Raw genomic sequence first — 24,937 nt, 5'->3', positions numbered from 1 at the left:
CCATCACTTCATGGGGAAACAGTGGAAACAGTGTCAGACTTTATTTTTTTGGGCTCCAAAATCACTACAGATGGTGACTGCAGCCATGAAATTAAAAGACGCTTACTGCTTGGAAGCAAAGTTATGACCAACCTAGATAGCATATTCAAAAGCAGAGACATTACTTTGCCAACAAAGGTCCGTCTAGTTAAGGCTACGGTTTTTCCTGTGGTCACGTATGGATGTGAGAGTTGGACTGTGAAGAAGGCTGAGCGCCGAAGAATTGATGCTTTTGAACTGTGGTGTTGGAGAAGACTCTTGAGAGTCCCTTGGACTGCAAGGAGATCCAACCAGTCCATTCTGAAGGAGATCAGCCATGGGATTTCTTTGGAAGGACTAATGCTAAAGCTGAAACTCCAGTACTTTGTCCACCTCATGCGAAGAGTTGACTCATTGGAAAAGACTCTGATGCTGGGAGGGATTGGGGGCAGGAGGAGAAGGGGACGACAGAGGATGAGATGGCTGGATGGCATCATTGACTCAGTGGATGCGAGTCTAGGTGAACCTCGGGAGTTGGTGATGGACAGGGAGGCCTGATGTGCTGTGTTTCATGGGGTCGCGAAGAGTCGGACACAACTGAGTGACTGAACTGAACAAAACTGAATTCTAACCCATTTCGATCAGGCCCAGATTAGCAAACGCTCTCACTTTCTCCAGTCACTAGACAGGGGGTGAGATCAAATGATAGATGAGGTGGGCAGTTTTTAGGGTTAGGTCTAGAATTAGTATGCATATTATCTAAGACATAGGTTAGTGGGATTAAATTATCCAGTCACTACCACAACTGTACATAGAAGTACGCTTAATAACCCCTTCATAGATCACAGTGTTGTCACGGTGAAAGGACTTGCATAACCCAATTAATCTATAAGCCTTGCAGTACAGGATCACCCAAGATAGATAATTCATAGTGAAGAGTTCTCCCAAAACATGGTCCACTGGAGTAGGGAATGACAACTCACTCCAGTATTCTTCCCTAGAGAACCCCATGGACAGTATGAAAAGGCAAAAAGATATGCCACAGATAGATGAGTACCCACCACAGTCACAAAGTTTCCAATATGCTATATGCCACCTGGGAAGAGCAGAGGGCAATTACTAATAGCTCTAGAAAGAATGAAAGAACTGAGCCAAAGTGGAAATGATACCCAGTTGTGGACGTGTCTGATGGTGAAAGTAAAGGCCACTGTTGTAAAGAACAATACTGCATAGGAACCTGGAAGTTTAAGGCCATAAATCAAGGTAAATTTGATGTGGTCAAGCAGAAGATGGCAAGACTGAACATCAACCTGTTATGAATCAGTGAACTAAAATGGATGGAAATGGGCAAATTTAATTCAATTGACTATTATATCTAATACTATGGACAAAAATCCCATAGAAGAAATAGAATAGCCCTTATAGTTAACAAGAATACCTAATGCAGTACTTGAATGCTGTCTCAAAAATGACAGGATGATCTTGGATAATTTCCAAGGCAAACCATTCAATATCACACTAATTCAAGTCTATGCCCAAACTGCTGATGCTAAAGAAGCTGTAGTTGACCAGGTCTATGAAGACATACAACACCTTCTAGAACTAACACCAAAAAATAAATAAATAAATTCTTTTTCACTATAGGGGTTTGGAATGCAAAATAGGAAGTCAAGGGATAACCCATAATAACAGGTAAGTTTGGCCTTGGAGTACAAAATGAAGGAGGGCAACGGCTAACAGAGTTTTGCCAAGAGAACACATTGGTCATAGCAAACACCCTCTTCCAATAACACAAGAGAAAACTCTACACATGGACATCACCAGATGGTCAATACTGAAATCAGATTTGATTATATTCTTTATAGTCAAAGATGGAGAAGTTCAACACAGTCAGCAAAAACAAGATCTGAAGTTGACTGTGTCTCAGATTACGAGCTGCTTATTGCAAAATTCAGGCTTCAATTGAAGAAAGTATGAAAACCCACTAGGACATTCAAGTATGACCCAAATCAAATCCTTTATGGTTATATAGTGCAGGTGATTAATAGATTCAAGGGATTATATCTGGTAGACAGAGTTCCTGAGGAACTATGGATGGGGGTGCATAACATTGTACAAGAGGCAGTGACTAAAATCATTGCAAAGAAAAAAGAAATGCATGAAGGCAAACTGGATGTCTGAGGGGACTTTAAAAATAGCTGAGGAATGAAGAGAAGTGAAAGGCAAGGGAGAAATGGAAAGACATATCCAACCAAATGCAGAATTCCAGAAAATAGCAAGGAGAGATAAGGAGGCCTTCTTAAATGAACAATGCAAAGAAGTCGAAGGAACTTACCTGTAGCTCAGATGGTAAAGAATCTGCCTGCAGTGCAGAGGACCCTGGTTCAATTCCTGGGTTGGGAAGATCCTCTGAAGAAGGAAATGGCAATCCACTCCAGTATTCGTGCCTGAAAAATCCCATGGACAGAGGAGTCTGGCAGGTTACAGGCCATGTGGCCAAAAGAGTCAGACACAACTAAGCAACTAACACTACTATTAAAGAAATAGAGGAAAACAATAGAATGTAAAGACTAGAAATCGCTTCAAGAAAATTGGAGATATCAAGGTATAATTTCATGCAAGGATGGGCACGATAAAGGACAGAAATGATAAGGACCTAACAGAAGCAGAAAAAATTAAGAACAGGTGCAAGAAACAAAGAAGAATGGTACAAAAAAGGTCTTAGTGAGCTGGTTAACCAGGATGGTGTGGTCACACACTTAGAGTCAGATATCCTGGAGTGTGAAGGCAAGTGTGCTTTAGAAAGCATTAGTGTGAACAAAGCTAATGGAGATAATGGAATTATAGCTGAGCTAATCCAATCCTAAAAGATGATGCTGGTAAAGCACTGCACTCAATATGCTGGCAAATCTGAAAAAATTCAGCAGTGGCCACAGGACTGGAAAAGGTCAGTTTTCATCCCAATCCCAAATAAGGGCAATGCCAAAGAATATTCAAACTACCATACAATTGCAGTCATTTCACATACTAGCAAAGTTTTGCTCATAATCCTTCAAGCTAGGCTTCAGCAGTATGTAAAACAAGAATTTCCAGATGTTCAAGCTGGGTGTTGAAAAGGCAAGGGAACCAGAGAGCAAGTTGCCAACACTCATTGGATCATGGAGAAAGCAAGGGAATTCCAGAAAAACATCTACTTCTACTTCTACCTATGCTAAAGACTCTCATGTGTGGATCACAACAAACTGTAGAAAATTATTAAAGACAGGGGAATACAAGAACATCTTACCTGTCTCCTGAGAAACTTATGATTCAAGAGGAAAAGGTTAGAATTGGACATGTAACAATAAGCTGTCTCAAAATTGGGAATGGAGTATGACAAGACTGTATATCTTCACCGTGCTTATTTAACTCATATGCAGAGTACATCATATGAAATGCCAGATTAGATGACTCACAAGCTGGAATCAAGATTACTGGGAGAAATATGAACAACCTCAGATATGCAGATGATAACATTCTAATGGCAAAAAGTGAAGATGAACTAAAAGGTCTCTTGATGAGGGTGAAAAAGGATAGTGAAAAAGTTGGCTTAAAGCTTAACATTAAAAAATTAAGGTCATGGTATCCAGTACCATCACATCATGGCAAATAGAAGGGGGAAAATGGAAGTAGTGACAAATTTTATTTTCTTGGGCTCTCCAATCGCTGTGGACAGTGACTGCAGCCATTAAATTAAAAGATACTTGCTCCTTGGAAGGAAAGCCATTAGAAATTTACACAGCATATTATAAAGCAGAGGCATTACTTTGCCAACAAAGGTCCATCTAGTCCAGCTATGGTTTTCCAGTCACCATGTATGGATGTGAGAGTTGGACCATAAAGAAGGTCAAGCACTGAATTGATGCTTTTGAACTGTGGTGCTAGAAAGGACTCTTGAGAGTCCCTTGGACTGCAAGGAGATCAAACCAGTCAACCCCTACAGGAAATCAACCCTGAATATTCATTGGAAGGAATGAAGCTGAAGCTCCAACACTCGCCCACCTGATGTGAAGAGCTGACTCATTGTAAAAGACGCTGATGAAAAGAGCCAACTCATTAGAAAAGATTGAAGGCAGGAGGAGAATGGGGTGACTGAGGACAAGATAGTTTGATGGCATTACCAACTCGATGGACTTGAGTTTGAGCAAGTTCCAGGAGACGGTCAAGGACAGGGAAGCCTGGTATGCTGCAGTCCATGGTGTTGTAGAGTCTGACATAACAGAACAACTGAAAAACAACACCATAAAGAGTTGGACCATAAAGAGGGCTGAGGGCTGAAAAATTGATGCTTTTGAATTGGTGTCCTGGAGAAGACTCTATAGAGTCCGTTGGACTGCTAGGAGATCAAAACAGTCAATCCTAAAGGAAATCAACCCTTAATATTCACTGGAAGGACTGATGATGAAGCTGAAGCTCCAATACTTTGGCCACCTGATGGGAAGAGCCAATTCATTGAAGAAGAGCCTGATGGTGGGAAAGATTGGAAGGTAAAAGGAGAAGAGGCTGGTGGAGGATGAGATGGTTCAGTAGCATCACCAACACAAGGGACATGAATTTGAGCAGAATCATGGGGTAGGACAGAGGAGCCTGGCATGCTGCCATCCATGGTGTTGCAAAGAATCTGATGTGACTTAGTGACTGAACACCAAAAACACTTAATAAATTAATAAAACACAGATAACTGAAGGGCTTAAGGAATAGTTAAATTCAGGATCAATTTGGGTTTTACCCAACTTAAAAAATTCCAAGAAAACAATTCTATGGATCAACTATGATGTACCACAAAGAAAATCCTATTCAAATACACCTGGAAATATGCATGAGCAAAACTACACAAAAAGTACTTCTTAAAGAAAATTAACCTGAAATGTTTCATCATTTTTGTAGTAAAATATTTCAAAAGTATGATTTGGTATTTTTTCTGTCTCTACAGACCTTTTTCCACTTCTGTCATATTTGGTGGTATTGAAACCAAAATTGAAAAGAGGTAACAAATTATCAATAAGTATCAATTCTATCATATCTACAGTTCCACTTCATCATTATGATCATACTACTGTATTATGTAAAAAATAACAAAAATGATGAAATTATAAATTCAAAAATAAAGAGAGACTACTTCAGTTGAGCTATTCAAAGTTAAACTGGTTAATGGGCAAATCTCAGATGCTCTGTTCTGTGTGTGTGTGTTTTTTTTTTTTCCTTTAGCGATTTGTATTCCATTGGAACAAAAAAACTATTTGAGTTGTCTTCTAGGTTACTGATTTATTTTCCTTTGATGTGTGTCTTTCTTGTTTGCACACTAAATGAATACTTTGTTTCAATTGCAATATATTTTCTACCATTTCTATTTGAATTTTTAAAATTAACTTCAATTTCTACTAAAATAATGTATTTGTTCATGCATAGTATCTATATTTTCCATTGTGTCCTTCAACACTTTTGAATAGTCATTTAAAGTCCGTGTTTTATAATTCCAGATTCTCTGTTTCTCTATATTTGTTTCTGTTGATTCTTTTTGACTCATCCAATGGGTTCACTTGCTTCTCTACATTTCTCATATATTTTTTCTATTGTATAGCATATATTGTGTATGAAAGATCAGTAGAAGTGGAAGTAATGACATTTGTGCCTAAAATGTTGCACACTGGGGCACTACAGCTGGGTATGCAAGTACAGAAGTGTCTTGTTTGTTGCAGTTTTAGATAGGTCCAGATGACTATTTGTTTCAATGTATTGGAAGAGTGAGGTGATTTTTCCTTCAGCAAATTAGAACATGAACACTGCTGAAACCCAGATCTCTTTATGATTACACTCTAAACAGCAGTTTTCCAACTCTGGGGATATGTATTCTATTTTACAATTTGTTTTAATATTTTTGTGTTCTGGGGGACTCTCTTGCTCTGAAATCCTGCCCCTAAGGAGAACACTCCTACCCTGGCTTCACTGACTTTCCAGACTCCAGTTTTGGAGGGTTACTGCAGTGCACTCGGTGAGGGTTCAGAGTGTCTCTGAGCAGTTCTGCCCTGTTGGGTTCATTGGTAGTTTCCTGCCATATGTGTGGTGAAGTTCTGAAGTGCTCTTCAGAAAGCTGCTGCTTGTATTTGGGAAGTTCAGTTCAGTTCATTCACTCAGTTGTGTCTGACTATTTGCGACCCCATGGACGGCAGCATGCCAGGCCTCCTTGTCCAGCACCAACCCCCAGAGTTTACTCAAACTCATCTCCATTGAGTTGGTGATGCCATCCAACCATCTCATCATCTGTCATCCCCCTCTCCCCCTGCCTTCAATCTTTCCCAGCATCAGGGTCTTTTCCAGTGAGTCAGTTCTTCACATCAGGTGGCCAAAGTATTGGAGTTTCAGCTTCAACATCAGCCCTTCCAATCAACATTCAGGACTGATTTCCTTTAGGATGGACTGGTTGGATCTCCTTGCAGTCCAAGGAGAGAGAGTCCATGGAACTCTCAAGAGTCTTCTCCAACACCACAGTTCAAAAGCATCAATTCTTCACTGCTCAGCTTTCTTTATAGCCCAACTCTCACATCCGTATGTGACTAATGGAAAAATCATAGCCTTGACAAGACAGACTTTTGTTGGCAAAGTAATGTCTCTACTTTTTAACATGCTATCTAGGTTGGTCATAACTTTTCTTCCAAGGAGTAAGCATCTTTTAATTTCATGGCTACAGTCACCATCTGCAGTGATTTTGGAGCCCAAGAAAATTGGGAAAACCCTGTGCAAACCAGGAGGGTGTGTCTCAGCCCACTGCCCTGCTGCTTGCTTTGGGTTTGCCTCCCTGGGCTCTTGGTGCAAGCCCACAGGAGCATGGGTGGGTGAGTGCCAGCAGACTCACTTGGACATGGGGATACTTGTCATTTCAGCATGTATAATGCATATGCTACCACTGGTTCATTGAAAAATCAGCTTATTTTTCCTTATTTCTCTCTGTGGTAGATTTTTCCTTCTACCATTCAAACATATGTGAACATAGTCATGGGTCTCTTTGTCTTTAGTAAGGGATTGTATCTACTCAGAACTTTCTTTAGAGATCTTTGGGTCCTCAGCACTCTGACTGTTTTTAAATACTATGATTTTGTAGCTTATTCTGCTTGTTACATGCCCTAAATGGTAGTGGTAATCCATATAAGAAGATTTTGAAGTTTACTTTTTTTTTTTTGTACTTAAACAAATGGAAGAATAGCTACAAACGCTTACAAAAAAAAAAAATTGAAGTTTGCTAAAGTAAATGACCTCAAGATATGAATTTAGCTAAGTAGGCCTTAAGAATAAAAATCAGAATTTCTGTAAGGATACTTAACCCATACAAATTTATCAATTTTAACATTTTTATGCATTTAAACTACAAAGCCAAGTTTACATTTTATCTATGCCTTCACTCAAAGGTGGCTATTGGATTGTCTTATTTTGTGAAATATTTAAAATGATAAAAAATTCATGATCAGAAAAAAATGTTTATTATACTATATGACCGGAATTTAAACCTTTATTACCATGCTGATTATGATTACATCACAAATAGAATATTTAAAGTGCAAACTACTAAAATTTTTAGGTCTAAATAATTTTATGTTTTAGGATAAGAGCATACCCTTATAAAATTAACATTAAATATAATTTATTCCTATTAATTGATGTGCCAAGAATTGCATCTATTATTTCATCTTTTCCCCAATCTCTATCATATAAATCAGAACATACACTACAGTTTAAAGGAAATGATGATAGACAGTTATCTTAAGCCCTTAGAGTCCAATAGCATTTAATAGCATCCTTTTAAGCTTTTTAAGATAATGCCAGTCTCAGGTTTATAAAAAAATATATAGTAGTCTCCAGAACAGACATAAAGAGGAGACCTCTCACCTTAGGGAACAGTTTAAATGAAGCTTAAATCACACCAATTGACTTGAGTATTCCCCAGAACATTGCATCTATTAATATGCAGAATCAGTTAGATTCAGTCCAATCAGAGCAGATACTTTGAAGTGATTTAAACTACTTTCTTTTTTTTTTTTAATTTAGGTGGGGAGAATATCAAGGACATGAACCTACTCTTGTGTCACATTACATGTCATATAAGTAGAATAAATGTGTTTTTAGAGAGGATTGCTCAACCCCAAGATACATCACAGCACTCATCACTCGGCTACTCCAAAAACTGATGACTGGCAAATTCTCTTAAAAACATAACTGCTAAATAAAATACACTGCCCTAGGTAATTAGCATTCCCAGTGGAAATCGATGCTTCACTGTAGACTTTATAGGTTCACATATTTATTTTACTTTTTAAGCAAAGAATCCTGAGGCAAAGAATTCCTGAAGGAACCCTGAAATATTTGAACATTACTTTCAGAAGCTAAAAATCTCAAAAAGTAAAGAAAGCAAAGAATTAACCAGGAAAAGCTTATCTTCATAGTTCCTATAAAATATACAGGAATATATATAGTATTATATAGTACAGCATGAAAAATAATGTTTATAAAAACTATGCACAATTATTTTAGAAATTTTAAAACTAACAGAAAAGTATCTGGGACAAAAATCAAAAGCTATCTTTATCATTTCTAAGATAATATTATTGTTTATATTTTATTTTCTTTCAGAGTTTTCTATGTAAATTTTAAATTAATATGATCATATATATCTATATAACTATGTCTCTGTGTATATCTGAAACATATATAATTTTTGCATATATGTTCTCATATAATATAATCTTATGAGTATGAGTCTATTAATATGTCATTCTTTTTCACAAAGGATTTTATTTGCTACATATTTAATCTTTTAATTATACCCTTATTTACTTTGTCCTATTTTGGAATAATTATTTCCAATAACTTTTTCCAATAACAATTTCCAATAACTGATTATATATAAAAAATAAAAACATATTTTAAGAATGTACACCACATAAAATAGCTGTTTTGCAAAATATTTAGTTATATCTTTATTCTTTTCTTGAGAAATATTATGGAAAGTAATTGAGTCAAAGCCAAACATGGCAGATATTTTAACACATATGTTAACGTATTTACAAATAGACTTCCAGAAAGACCATAGCAATTTGCAATCTGATGCAATATGAGGGTATATGACTCATTATACTTCTAACATTTATGTCATCACTTTTTAATGCTCACTAGTTTGGTGGTTAAAAATAAAAATATATGTCATAGATTCTCTGTTATCACAATGATATTTAATGACTTATTTTCATTTCTTAATACTACCTACCTTTTTTGTTTCCATGTGCTTCATATACCCCTGAACCACTCAAGACAAAGTAATAACAACACTAAACTATTAAACTTCTAAGCCCTTCACTACTGAAATATGATTAAAAACTCTGTCTACTTAGGTATTCTCTTTCTCATATCCTTGGTCTTTAAAAGACAACGGTGGGTTTATGTGATAGAAGAGTATATGTTAATAGAATGAGAAATATACAAGTGCACACTTGCAATCTGAAGGAAGAGGTCAGTACCACAAGGAAGATGTGCTAGGGCATTTATCAGAGGAGCTGGTTGTGTCCGGCCTGTCCCTGAAGGCTCCCTGGTTTGGGATTAGGCTTCCTTTGTGACTCAGCTGGCAAAGAATCTGCTAGTAATGTGGGAGACCCGGGTTTAGTCCCAGGGTTGGGAAGATCCCCTGGAGAAGGGAATGGCTACCCACTTCAGTACTGTGACCTGGAGAATTCCAAGGGGTTGCAAAGAGTCAAATACGACTGAGTGACTTTCAATTTCACTTTCACTTTGTTCTCTTGAGTCTCAGACTCTTTGTAAATGAAATGGTTATATATGATCTATTTTTCTAGGAAGGAAATTGCAATGACTTAGTAAGACTCAGGTTTAACAGTTTTTATCAAGTAAAAAAGAAAAAAATCTACCAGTGTATTTATTAACATGTTACTTATAGGGATCTCTTTGCATTTGTATTCTTTTGTACTTGTAAACACCTTCACAGTACAAAATGGATGATTCCAACAGTGATTAATATAGGTCTTTAGAGGGAGCATATTTTGTAGACACTGCCCTCAAATCATAGCACTGCAACAACTCAAATATATATACATATATCCTACTGAGAGACTCAATTCCTAGGCAGATTGATAAGAAGCCCAGGGTCCCCAAGGAGAAGAAACAGGTCTGAGGCTCTCAAAGTGGAGATAGGGGTCTGGGATTCTCAAGAAGGAGAAAAGGACAAACTTTTTTTTTTTCCTCTCATTCCTTCAGTTCAGTTCAGTTCAGTCACTCAGTCGTGTCTGACTCTTTGCAACCCCATGAATCTCAGCACACCAGGCCTCCCTGTCCATCACCAACTCCCGGAGTTTACTCAGACTCATGTCCATTGTGTTGGTGATGCCATCCAGCCATCTCATCCTCTGTCATGCCCTTCTCCTCCTGCCCCCAATCCCTTCCAGCATCAGAGTCTTTTCCAATGAGTCAACTCTTTGCATGAGGTGGCCAAAGTACTGGAGTTTCAGCTTTGGCATCATTCCTTCAAAGAACACCCAGGACTGATCTCCTTTAGAATGGACTGGTTGGATCTCCTTGCAGTCCAAGGCACTCTCAAGAGTTGTCTCCAACACTACAGTTCAAAAGCATCAATTTTTCAGTGCTCAGCTTTCTTCATAGTCCAACTCTCACATCCATACATGACCACAGGAAAAACCATAGCCTTGACTAGACGAACCTTTGTTGGCAAAGTAATGTCTCTCTTTTGAATATGCTATCTAGGTTGGTCATAACTTTCTTTCCAAGGAGTAAGCGTCTTTTAATTTCATGGCTGCAGTCACCATCTGCAGTGATTTTGGAGCCCCCCAAAATAAAGTCTGACACTGTTTCCACTGGTTCCCCATCTATGTCCCATGCAGTGATGGGACCAGATGCCATGATAGTTTTCTTTTTTTTTTTTTTCCATGATAGTTTTCTGAACGTTGAGCTTTAAGCCAACTTTTTCACTCTTCTCTTTCACTTTCATTAAGAGGCTTTTTAGTTCCTCTTCACTTTCTGCCATAAGGGTGGTGTCATCTGCATATCTGAGGTTATTGATATTTCTCCCAGCAATCTTGATTCCAGCTTGTGCTTTTTCCAGCCCAGGATTTCTTATTCAATTACACAACTCAGTTTAAACTCTGTATTAGGGATTATACAACAACAATGCATCCTGCTTGAGGACAGTTTCTCCTTCCTGAAAACCTTCTGACTAATCCTGATATTTTAGAATGTATATTATGGGAGTGGGTCTGGAGGATCTTTCTATTGTTAAATTCTAATCTTCTTATCCTAAAATGTAAATTGTGGGAGTAGGTCTGGTAAAATTTTCACAAACTTGATTGTAATAACTAATTAAAAAGTATATAACTCCATTGCTAACACTAGCAAGGGGGTCCTCTTTCTGCCCCCTTCTGATGCCTATGTTAGAAGCTCTCTCTATGCCTTTTATACTTTAATAAAACTCTATTGCACAAAAGCTCTGAGTGATCAAGCTTCATCTCTGGCCCTGGATTGAATCCTTCTCCTCTGGAGGCCAAGAATCCCAGCGTCTTTTCATGGGTCAGCAACAACTTTCACTACTGGTTCTGTTTTTCTGGAGAACCCTAATACATAAACAATATATTAATATGTATATATGTGAAAGTATGTTTAATGTAGAAATTCAATATTAAGTCACCTTTTGTTTTACTATTATATATTATACATTCTAACTAAATCACCTAATATTTTACCATAATAATGATGTTTATTGATCTGGAAATTATTCTTGGATTTAGCTTCCATTAAAATCACATTTATCATTTCCATGCAATGACATAAAACAGTCTCAGAGTAATTTCTAAGTAAAATTCTTTATCTCATCATATAATCATAACATTTAGTAATTTATAAAATCACCACAGGGTCTAAAATAACCACAATATTTAGATAATGAGAATATGAATGTTCTGTCTTATAGAACTGATGCCATGCATATTTTTGAAGGTCAACCATAACTAAAATTTAAAAAATGATCTTTTATATATCTTGCTGTTGTTGTTGTTCAGTTGCCCAGTCATGTCTGACACTTTGTGATCCCATGGACATCAGCATGCCAGGACTCCCTGTCCCTCATTATCTCCTGGAGTTTGCCCAAGTTCATGTTCATTGCATTGGTGATGTTGTCCATCCATCTCATCCTCTGATGCCCTTTTCTTCTTCTGCACTCAATCTTTCCCAGAATCAGGGATTTTTCCAATGAGTCTCCTGTTCGCATCACATGATCAAAATACTGGAGCTTCAGCTTCAGCATAAGTCCTTCCAGTGAATATTCAGGGTTGATCCACCTTACGATTGACTGGTTTGATTTCTTTGCTCTCCAAGGGACTTTGAGGAGTCTTTTTCAGCACCACAGTTCGAAGGCATAAATTCTTTGGCATTTTGCCTTCCTTTTACCTGAATATACCTTTAAATGGCTTCTTATCTCATTGTAGTTTTATAGTTATCCTCTGTTTACCTGAATGACTTTTCTTTAGGTGACTGAAAAATACCAGAAATTCGGTCTTCCATTGCAGACTTCCATTTATGAACCAAATTCCTAAGATTGGTAGATAGAATTAAAAATATGGAAATACAAAGAATGTAACTAGAAAATATGAAGCAGCCTAGGAAGATAAAAATCACACAAGATTTTACTGAGGACACTCAAATTTCATTTAGGATATTCTGCTGTAGAGGTGTACAGGCTTACCTACTTCCAGACATGGAGACCCTTGGGACCCTAAGACAACAAGAACATCCATCTCCAAAGAGGGGCTCATAACCTAATTGTGGATATAGAGCAGCAATACTCCAGGATATGGCAATGTCTAAGTGATTCCCAGGTGGCGTCAGTGGTAAAGAATCCACATGCCAATGCAGGAGACACAAGAGATAATGGTTTAATCCTTGAATCAGGAGATTCCCTGGAGTAGGAAATGGCAACCCACTCCAGTATTCTTGCCTGGAAAATTCCATGGAGAGAGGAGCCTGGTGGGCCACAGTTCATGGGATTGCAAAGAGTTGGACACGACTGAGTGTATGTGCATGCACACACACAAGATGGAAGGGGAGCACCAACTTCCAAATTTCTCTTGGCCATGTAAACTCCTTCATGACACTACCAAGCCCTCCTCCACCTTAAAGATCCTGGTTTTACTTCAAATGCTCTAATTTTAACTCGTGGAGATGATGAAGCAATTCCTTTTCAGGTAATATATCAACCTCAGCCATAGACATATGGTTGAATTAGTATCAGGAACACTCTAGGAATGTGCTGACATCTATTTATTCTATTTCTTCCAGAGATCACATATTTATGTCACAGATAAGTTCATCATTCATATTTTATTTTTTTAAGATGAAAATATGCAAAGTATAAAGAGAGCTCACTGTCTCTTTTATTCCTTTGAGATTTTAGTTACATTTGGATTCATAATGAGCAGTACGATTTGAAAAGAGAGACGGAGGGAATACCAAGAGACTATGTCCTACTAATTACTAACATCTCACAACGTCCATCATGAGGATAATGTCTGAGTGCCAAACACAGAGATACTGCCTCTGCAATTACAGCTATTTCCTTTTTCATTAAAAAAAAATTAGGCAGGAAGGAAGGGTCAGGATGGGGAACACATGTACACTCATGGCTGGTTCATGTGAATGTATGGCAAAATCCACAACAATATTGTAAAGCAATTAGCCTCCAATTATAAGAAATTTTAAAAAATTGCATGTAACTTATTTTCTTAATTTTCCTTTTTTTGTGACTCAAATACTGTTAGCGAGTGAGTCCTGAAAAGATATGCTTCCTTCTCTAATACACTGTCCAAATATCTGCTGGAACAGGTTGAGCTACCACAGTGAGCAGAGGTCTGGGGATGCTTCAGTGTAAAATCCTTTGGGTCATTTAAATAGACTAATTTCTATATATTCCTAAGTGAACAATGCAAAGAAATAGAGAAAAACAATAAAATGGGGAAAACTAGAGATCTTTAAAGAAAATTAGAGATAGCAAGGGAACATTTCATGGAAAGATGGGCACAATAAAGGATAGAAATGGTATAGATCTAATGGAAGCAGAATATATTAAAAAGAGGTGGCAAGAATACATGGAAGAATTATACAAAAAAGATTTTAATGACCAGGATGGTGTGAGCACTTACCCAGAGCCAGACATCCTGAAATATGAAGTTGAATGGGCCTTAGGAAGCATTACTATGAACAAAGCTAGTGGAGGTGATGGAATTCCAGCTGAGCTATTGCAAATCCCAAAAGATGATGCTGTGTAAGTGCTGCACTCAATATGCCAGCAAATTTGGAAAATTCAGCAGTGGCCACAGGACTGGAAAAGATCAGCTTTCATTCCAATTCCAAAGAAGGGCAATGCCACAGAATGTTCACATTTGAGTCACAAAAAAAGGAAAATTAAGAATACTTCACAATGGCACTCATTTCACATGTTAGCAAAGCACGCTCAAAATTCTCCAAGCTAGGCTTCAAGAGTACATGAATTAAGAACTTCCAGACGTTCAAGCTGGATTTAGAAAAGGCAGAGGAACCAGAGACTAAATTACCAACATCTATTGGATCATAGAAAAAGCAAAAGAATTCAAGGAAAAAATCTAGTTCTGCTTAATTGACTATGCTAAAGCCTTTGATTATGTGGATCACAACAAACTGGAAAATTCTGAAAGAGATGGGAATACCATACCTGCCTCCTGCAAAACCTGTATGTAGGTCAAGAAGCATCAGTTAGAACCAGACATGGAACAACAGACTGGTTCCAAATTGGGAAAGAAGTATCAAGGCTGTAAATTGTCCCCCTCCTTATATAAATCATATGCAGAGTACATCATGTGAAATGCCAAGCTGGATGAAGCACAAGCAGGAATCAAGATTGCCGGGGGAAACATCAATAACCTCAGATATGCAGATGACACCACCCTAATGACAGAAAGCAATGAGGAACTAAAGTGCCTCTTGATGAAAGTGAAAGAGGAGAGTGAACGAGCTGGCTTAAAACTCACCATTCAAAAAAAGAAGACCATGGCATCCGGTCCCATCACTCCATGGAAAATAGATGGAGAAACAATGGAAACAGTAGCAGACTTTATTTTCTTGGGTTCCAAAATCACTGCAGATGGTGACTATAGCCATGAAATTAAAAGATGCTTGCTCCTTGGAAGAAAAGCAATGATAAACAAAGACTGTGTATTAAAAAGCAGAGACGTTCCTTTCCCAACAAAGGTCCATATAGTGAAAGGTGTGTTTTCCTCCAGTAGTCATGTATGTATGTAAGAGTTGGACCATAAAGAAGACTGAGCACCAAAGAACTGGTGCTTTTGAACTGTGGTGTTGGCAAAGACTCTTGAGAGTACCTTTGACTGCAAGATCAAATCAGTCAATCCTAAAGGAAATCAACCCTGGATAGTCATTGGAGTGCCTGATGCTGAAGCTGAATCTCCAATACTTTGGCCACCTGATGCGAAGAGCTAGCTCATTAGAAAATACCCTGATGCTGGGAAAGATTGAAGGCAGGAGGAAAAGGGAATGACAGAAGATGAGAGGGTTGGATGGCATCACCAACTCAATGGACATGAGTTTGGGCAAGCTCCAGGAAATAATGAAGGACAGAGAAGCCTAGTGTGCTGCAGTTCATGAGGTCACAGTGTCAGATAAGACTGAGTGACTTAACAACAACTTCTACATGCCAGACTTCATGGTGTTTAACAAATTCTCTTACATATGAGTTTCAACATTAATAGTAATTTCCATGATGGACAAGATACTTTTGGGGGTGGTGTTTTCTCCTTATTTTATTTAATTTTTAATCTTTTGTTTTAGAATACAGTTGATTAACAATTTTGTCTTAGTTTCAGTGTAGAGCAAAGTGATTCAGTTATACATACACATGTATCTATTCTTTTTCAAATTCTTTTCCTATTTATTTTTTCCATAATATTGAATAGAGGTCTCTGTGTTATACTGTAGGCTCTTGTTGATTATTTTTTAAATATAGCAGTGTGTACATGTCAATATATTTTTGTCTATATCCTACGATGTGACAGGTATTTAACATATGAAAGATATTCAAATAACATCACTGAATTAATTAATTCATCCACCTAAACTGTTTTTGAATGAGTGAAAAATAAATGAAAAAGTTCACTTCTCTCACAAGCATATTTTATCTCTTCTTAGTTGGAATATTTATACACTTCAGCAAAGAATGCTGGGTGGGAAACACATTTCATCTAGAATTCCCACTCAGAGGCAAATAGACTAAAAAGCAGAGAAAGTATGGGTTAGTTTCTTATGGCTGCAATCATAAATTACCACAATCTTTGTGGCTTAAAACATCAGAAATTTATTATCATATGAATCTAGAAGTCAGAAGTTTGAAATTAGGGTCACTGGGTTGGAATCAAGGTGTTGGTAGACCCACCCTTCTTCCAAAGCTCAAGATAAGTATCGTTTCTTGTTTCTTCAGCTTTGATGACTGCTAGCTATGTTTGGTCAATGGCCAGATAATGCCAATTAATGACTTCTTGATCCCATTGCCTTCTTTTCTAGTTTTCAACGTGTCCCCCAATCCTTCTTAGCTCTCACTAGAAACACCTTCAGCATTCATGTTTTTATGAAAAATCTGTATGAGGTAATCTAGGACATTTCTATCATGTGCCTCCAAATTTTCTAGCTCATACCCATTACCAAATTCCAAATCCACTTCCACATGTTTAAGTATTTGTTATAGCAGCACTTCATTTCCCAGTACCATATTTCTTGGCAGAAATATATTTCACAAAGAAGGTATATTACCTCAGCAAATGTCTATGTTGCAAAGCTAAATTTCTTCTATAAGCAAAAGGGACAGAACTGAAAGACATTTTTCTCACTCTGTAAACTTGTTCTAACTTTTTAAAAATATTGCTTCCTAGAAATTACATTGGAAAAAAAAAACTAGCATTGAGGACATGTATTTCAAAATACATGGATATTAATAAATAATATATTAACATTTATATTATTTTAAAAGCATTTAATTTTACCAGAATGTATTTTCCCATGAGTTAAATGGCATGTTACCATTTCTATCTATAAGAGACTGTTGGGCTAAGATTAGGTGTAAGCATAGAAGGAACTCACTGAGTGATTAATAAAAACAAATTTAAGACAAAAATAAGAATTATGTTGAGTTTATTACTTCAATGTATCTATTTTGTTCTCATTTTCAACTATTAATTTAAACTACATATGATAAAAAAGGCATACTTGAAGTATAAATAAAATTTACATTTTCACCAAGGACCATTTGAGGAAAGTGGACACAAGATTAATGTTAGGATGTTGCTTTAAGATGAGAAGCAACAGTAAAGGTCTGATAGGAGTAAGCTATTCCCACTTATAATCCCACTACATCCTTATCTTTAATATAAATGTACTCTTACATATTTAATATTTATTCCTATTCAAACAAAGTTAAGTTTGACGTGGTGGCAGTTCCTACATATACAAAAGTTATATGTATCAAAAACTCCTCCCAAATTGATGCAGAAAGCAGTTTCAGAATGGGAGTATGAGTAGCTTTGCAGTTCTCCTCCCCTGAAAAACAACCATTGTTGTTGTTCAGTCACTAACTTGTGTACGACTCTTTGCAACCCCATGGACTGTAGCACACTAGGTTTCTCTGTCTTTCACCATCTCCCTAAGATTGCTCAAACCCATGTACATTGAACTAGTGATGCCATCCAACCATCTCATCTTCTGTCCTCTCCTTCTCCTCTTGCCCTCAATCTTTCCCAGCATCAGGATCTTTTCCAGTGAGTCTAGTCAGCTCTTCCCATCAGGTGGCCAAACTATTGGAGCTTCAGCTTCAGCAACATTTCCTCTAATGAATATTCAGGGTTGATTTCCTTTAGAATTGATTGGTTTGATCTCCTTGCAGTCCAAGGGATTCTCAAGAGTCTTCTCCAGCACCATAGTTCAAAAGCATCAATTCTTCAGCACTCAGCCTTCTTTATGGTCCAGCTCTCACAGCCGTATATGACTACTATAAAAACCATACTTTTGACTACACAGATCTTTGTTGGGAAAGTGATGCCTTTGCTTTTTAATATGTCTAGGTTTATCATAGCTATGCTTCTAATGAGCAAGCATCTTTTAATTTCGTGGCTGCAGTCTCATCCTCGTTGATTTTGAAATCCCCCAAAATGAAATCTGACACTATTTCCCCATTTTTGTGCATCTATTTGCCATGAAATGATAGGCCTGGATGCCATGATCTTCATTTTTTGAATGTTGAGCTTTAAGCCAGCTTTTTCACTCTCCTCTTTTACCTTCATTAAGAGGCTCTTTAGTTCTTTGCTTTTTGCCATTAGAGTGGTATCATCTGCATATCTGAGGTTGTTGGCATTTCTCCCAGCAATCTTGATTCCAGCTTGTCATTCATCCAGCCCAGTGTTTCACATTATGTACTCTGAATTGAAGTTAAATAAGCAGGGAGGAGGGGACAATATACAGCCTTGACTTACTCCTTTCCCAGTTTGGAACAATTCTGTTGTTCTACGTCCAGTTCTATTGGTTGCTTCTTATACTGCACACAGGTTTCTCAGGAGGCAGGTAAGGTGGTGTGAGATTCCCATCTCTTGAAGAATTTTCCACAGTTTGTTGTGATCCACACAGTCAAAGGTTTTAGCATAGTCAGTGAAGCAGAACTATATGTTTTTTCTGGAATTATCTTGCTTTTTCTATGATCCAATGGATGTTGACCTGATGTTTAGTTCCTCTATCTTTTCTAAATCCAGCTTGTACATCTGGAATCTCTTGGTTCACGTACTGCTGAAGCCTAGCTTAAGGATTTTGAGTACAATCTTGTTGGCATGTGAAATGAGTGCAATTGTACGGTAATTTGAACATTCCTTGGCATTGCCCTTCTTTGGGATTGGAATAAAATATGAATTTTTTCCAGTCTGTGGTTATTGCTGAGTTTTCCAAATTTGCTGGCATAATGATGTCATCATCAACATTATCTTTAAAGATTTGCAATAGCTCAGCTGGAATTCCATCACCTCCACTAGCTTTGTTCCTAGTAATGGTTCATAAGGCGCACATGACTTCACATTCCAGGATGTCTGGCTCTAGATGAGTGACCATATCATTGTGATTAAAGCTTTTCTGAACAGATTGTCTGTGTATTCTTGCCATCTTTTCTTAATCTCCTCTGCTTCTGTTGGTCCTTACCGTTTTTGTACTTTATTGCGTTTATCTTTGTATGGAATACTCCTTCTGTTTCTCTAATGTTCTTGAAGAGATCTCTAGTCTTCCCATTCTATTCTTTCCCTTTATTTCTTTGCATTGTTTATTTAGGAAGACTTTCTTATCTTTCCCTTGGTATTCTTTGGAACTCTGTATTCAGATGATATATCTTTCCTTTTTTCCTTTGCCTTTTGCTTCTTTTCTCAGCTATTTATAAGGCCTCTGCAGACAACCATTTTGCATTTCTTTTTATTGGGGATGGTTTTGATCACCACCTGCTTGTCAATGTCACAAACCTCCATCCACAGTTCTTCAGGCACTCTATCAGATATAATCCCTTGTATCTATCTGTGACTTCTACCGTATAATCATAAGTAATTTGATTTAGGTAATACCTGAATGGCCTAGTGGTTTTCCCTACACTCTTCAAATTTGTTTCAATTTTGCAATAAGGTACCTATGATCTGAGCCACAGTCAGCTCCCAGTCTTGTTTTTCTCACTGTTTAGAACTTATCCATCTTCAACTGCAAAGAATATAATCAATCTGATTTTGGTACTGACCATTTGGTTATGTCCATGTGTAGAGTCCACGTTGACCATGTTTTGTCAGGTCATAACTAGCAGGGACATGCCCTTCAGCCACTCAGCGTACATAGATGACATGCCTGGTGCACTTGCTGTCCCATTGCTGGTCTTCATTGAGTGTTTAAACCTTCCCTGGCCATTGAGTGTTAGTCAACGTGTGGTCAGGGCTCGAGGCAAAGGCCCTGCAATAATGGATGGCAAGAGGTTCCAGGGAAGGCTGGAGCTGATGTTGGAGGATGTCCAGGAGCAGAGGGCACCCTGGACTCACTGCTGCTGCTGGCCGCTCTGGAGCTGGTCAGGAGCCATTGGCCTTTGTGAAGCTAATCCACTGCCCAGGATCCGCAGCAGCCCAGGAGCCGCTGTCCAACATGGAGTCGATCCACTGCCCAGGAGCCAGAGGTACCCAGGCCTTGCCACTGCCGCTGGTCTCTCCAGGGCCAATCTTCTGTCACCACCAGCCCCGCACTGGGAACTGGGGTCCCTGGTCACTACCCTGCTCCTGCCTACATCTCTGTGGTGACCTTTGTGAAGCTGTTTCCCCAGCCACCAATACCTCTACAGGCAGCCATGGCCATGTTATCACACTGTCATCTTTATAACCTTGTGAAATTATTGTAAAATGACCATTTAAAATCTCTGGAAACTGTACTCAGGGCATAAAGCAAGTATAGAAACATTTATTCAAGAAAATCTATTAAATCTCCATAAGAACAGTGAGAGTCAATTACATTGAAATCAAACCAGCTCTTTCGACCACCACCCCCAACTCAGATCTATATTTCAGAAGCTCTACTCCAGGTGAATTTAACTAAGAGAAGAGGGGCCCCTGTTACCTAGTTTTCTAGTTTAAGGCTATTCCAGGAAGAGGAGGCTAAAAGCATTTCTCATCTTCCCCAATTCCATGTAGCAAAAGTGCTATTTTAGACAAGAGGAGGCAAGAGGTTGAGGGTCAGTTCTTCCATCCAGTACCCACTTGTAGGGTGGAAGCACTACCCCAGACACTGAAGGCAGAGAATACTGAGCACCAACCACCCTTCCCCAGATGACCTTCAAGTTACATGTTCCATTCTAGAAGAAAAATGGCAAAAAGCCCAGAGACTATTAAACTGCCCAGAACTCTGCTCATAAAGTAGGAGTGATGCTCTGAGAGAAGCAGATTGCTGTCTCACACCCACTTCCAAAACAGTAGTGCAGGACTCCTGCCAGGACTAGAGGCAATTTGTAAAAACAGACCTCAGTAGCTCCATAGCTAGTAGCTGAAAATTAGTTAAACCTAATAGCTGTGTGTGAGGCTAAAAAAAGCAGGAAGATTAACAGAGATCTGGGAAAGAGACTGTCAAAGAGAATCCTGTTAAAAAACACTGTCATCCTTGAGGACAAGGAGTCAGGGTAACTGACACAAGCCCAAGGCTGCACTCTTTGAAAACCAGCATTAGAGATTTCAATTCTGCAGAAGAATTAGACTTCACTGGAATCACCTACACAAGTTACTAAGCTGATAAAGAGGAAAGCAAACAGCGAGCAGTTGTGGGATGGTAGGGGTCAGAATCTAGTACTACTTTAAGACATTACCTGATGTGTCTTATTAACCATAGCAGCAACAACAAAAATTATGAACCATTCAAAGGCACAGGGAAAGAGGCATAAAATGTGATTCATTTACAGGAGGAAAAGCAGCCAATAGAAAATTGCCTATAAGAAGGCTCAGGTTTTAGTAACTATCAAAATATATTTTTAAAAATTTAAAGGAGTAAAGAAAGCAGGCCAAGATATGGTAATCATATCTCACTGAATAGAAAATATGAACATTTAAAAATTGAATATATCTCCAAATAAAAATGATGGAATCATAAAGTATAATAAATGAAATGGAAATTTTACTAGAGGCTCAAAGATAGAATTAAGCTGGCAGAGAAAAGAACTAGTGAAATTGAAAATATATTAACAGAAACTACTTGAAAATAGATTGACAAAAATTACTTGAAAATAGATTGACAGAAATTACTCAATCTGAGGAATGAACAGGAAACAGAACAAAGAAAGAATCAGAGAAATGTGCGACATCATAAAATATACCAATTTACACATGATGGGAGAACCTGGAGGAGAGAGACAAAAAGGGGCAGAAAAATGTGCAAATGAATAATAGTTTAAACTTCTCCTACCTGATGAAAAACATTAATTTACACATTCATGAAGCTCAATGAGCTTGAAGGAGGATAAATTCTAAGAGATGAACATTCAAAATGTTGACAGCCAGAAACAAAAGGAAAATCTTTAAAGGATCTAGAGTAAAATGATTTATCATATGTGAGGAAACAGAGAATGTTAAGAGCTGTTTATAATGGAGACTAGAAGGCAGTGAGAGGGCATGTTCAAAGTGCTGATAGAAAAAAATCAAATAACTCTCAACCAAGATTCTAATATCCAGCAAAAATAGCCTTTGAAAATGAACATGAAATAAAAACATTCACATATCTGCAAAAACTAAGAAAATGTGTTGCTGGTAAACCTTCATTGCAATAAAATGTTCAAGGAAATTTTTCAGCCTGAAAGTTTATGACACCAGGGAGTAATTCTAAGCTACATTAAAACAAATAAACAAAAACACCCAAAATTAATTATGCAAATGTTGACAAAAACAGTATTATTGCATATTTCTTTTTCTTTCTTACTTAATAGCTATTGCAAAAAACAGCATGTGTATAATTGTTAGCAATATAAAATACAAACATGCAATGTATTTGATAATAATAAGATAAAAGGGGTAAGTGGGAATAAGCTGTATTGGAGTAGTCAAATAACACTAGCTGGTAACTTGGATCACCAGGAAGAAACGGAAAAAGCAAAATAGAACAGAAAAGATAGATAAGAAATAGAAAATATAATATGTTCTACTGTGTCCGTCTCCAGGGGATCTTCCCAACCCAGGGATCAAACCCAGGTCTCCCACATTGCAGGTGGATTGTTTACCAGGTGAACCATCAGGGAAGCCCAAGAATACTGGAGTGGGTAGCCTATCCCTTCTCCAGGGGATCTTCCAGACACAGAAATCAAACTTGGATCTCCTGCATTGCAGGTGGATTCTTTACCAGCTGAGCTACTAGGGAAGCTATATACATATATATATATATATACACACACACACACATATACATACACTAGTGTGTATACACACACACACACACACACACACACATATACACACTCCAGATGAATATATATATATATATACATATATATATATATATACACCCACTCCATTACTCTTGCCTGGAAAATCCCATGGACGGAGGAGCCTCGTAGGCTGCAGTCAATGGGGTCGCGAAGAGTTGGACATGACTGAGCGACTTCACTTTCACTTTTCACTTCATGCATTGGAGAAGGAACTGGCAACCCACTCCAGTGTTCTTGCCTGGAGAATCTCAGGGATGGGGGAGCCTGGTGGGCTGCTGTCTATGTGGTTGCACAGAGTTGGACATGACTGAAGTGACTTAGCAACTTAGCAACCCACTCCTATCTTGTTTCAAGTTCTTTAAGGGAAATAAAATCATATAAAGCAACATTCATAACAAAGTATGTTAGGGAATATACCATATATAGATGTATATGTATAATAATAACAACAGTGCAGAAAGGAGGCCATAAAGCTTTATAACCAAAATCTTTCTGTAATTCACTAGAATTAACTGACTGTGAATCTGAAGTAGATTTTGATAAGATTTATACTGTGAGCTTCCCAGGTGGGTAGTGGTAAAAAAAATCTGCCCGCCAATGTAGGAGACATAAGAGCCATGAGTTCAATCCCTGGGTCAGGAAGATCCTCTGGAGTAGGAAATGGGAACTTGCTCCAGTACTCTTGCCTGGAAAATTCCATGGACAGAGGAGCCCAGCAGGCTACAGTGCGTGAGGCTGCAAAGAGTTGGGTATGACTGAGTGACTTAGTACACAGCACACACACATACTAAGCATGGTAGGATAATCATTTAAAAAAAAAATCAAAGTATATAGATAAAATAATTAAAGAAGTTAAGGTGTTACATTATAAAGTATTCACGTAGTGCAAAAGAGAGCAGTAAAAGAGCAACAGAGGAATAAAAAAAAATGACATAAAAACCAAAACATAATGTGGCTGACATGAATTCAACTGTATCATTAAAAATACCAAATGAGAGTTCATTAGACATTTCAAATTTATCCACAAATTTAATGCAATATCCTTCAAAATTTCAACTACTTCTTTTCCAGAAATTGATAATTATAAAATTCATATGGAAATAGAAATTCACACTATGAATAGACTAAACAATCATAGCAAAGAACAAAGGTAGGAGGACTTACAAAGACCAGTTTCAAAGCTTACTATAGGGCGGTCCTATGATGGCGGAGGAATACGACAGGGAGACCACTTTCTCCCCCACAAATTCATCAAAAGAACATTTAAACGCTGAGTAAATTCCACAAAACAACTTCTGAATGCCAGCAGAGGACATCAGGCACCCAGAAAAGCAGCCCATTGTCTTCATGAAAGACAAAAAAAGAGGCAAAAGAGGGAGGGACGGAGCTCCATCCCCAAAAGGGAGTCTTAAAAAGAGAGAAGTTTCCAAACACCAGGAAACAATCTCACTGCCGAGTCTGTGGCAAGCCTTGGAAGCACAGAGGGCAACATAATAGGGAGGAAAAATAAGTAAATAATTAAAACCCACATATTATGAGCCTAACGGTAACTCCCCCAGCGGAGAAGCAGCACAGACGCCTGCACCCGCCACTAGCAAGCGGGGGCTGGGCAGGGAGGCCGTGGGCTGCGTTGCTTAGAGTAAGGATTGGGGCTGAATGTCCCGAGGATAATCAGAGCCAACTAATTTGGGCTAGCAAACCAGACTGGGGGATAGCTACCACGCAAAAATCCCTAAGATACCACCAAGCCCACACACAGAACAAAGGGCGGAGCAGAACTAGCCGGCTGCAGACCATCCGCCTCCGGTGACAGGCAGCCTGAGC

The sequence above is a fragment of the Bison bison genome, unplaced genomic scaffold (genome assembly GCF_000754665.1).
Source record: "Bison bison bison isolate TAMUID 2011002044 unplaced genomic scaffold, Bison_UMD1.0 scf7180017864537, whole genome shotgun sequence".
NCBI classification, from domain to species: domain Eukaryota; kingdom Metazoa; phylum Chordata; class Mammalia; order Artiodactyla; family Bovidae; genus Bison; species Bison bison.
This window is presented reverse-complemented; position numbering follows the sequence as displayed.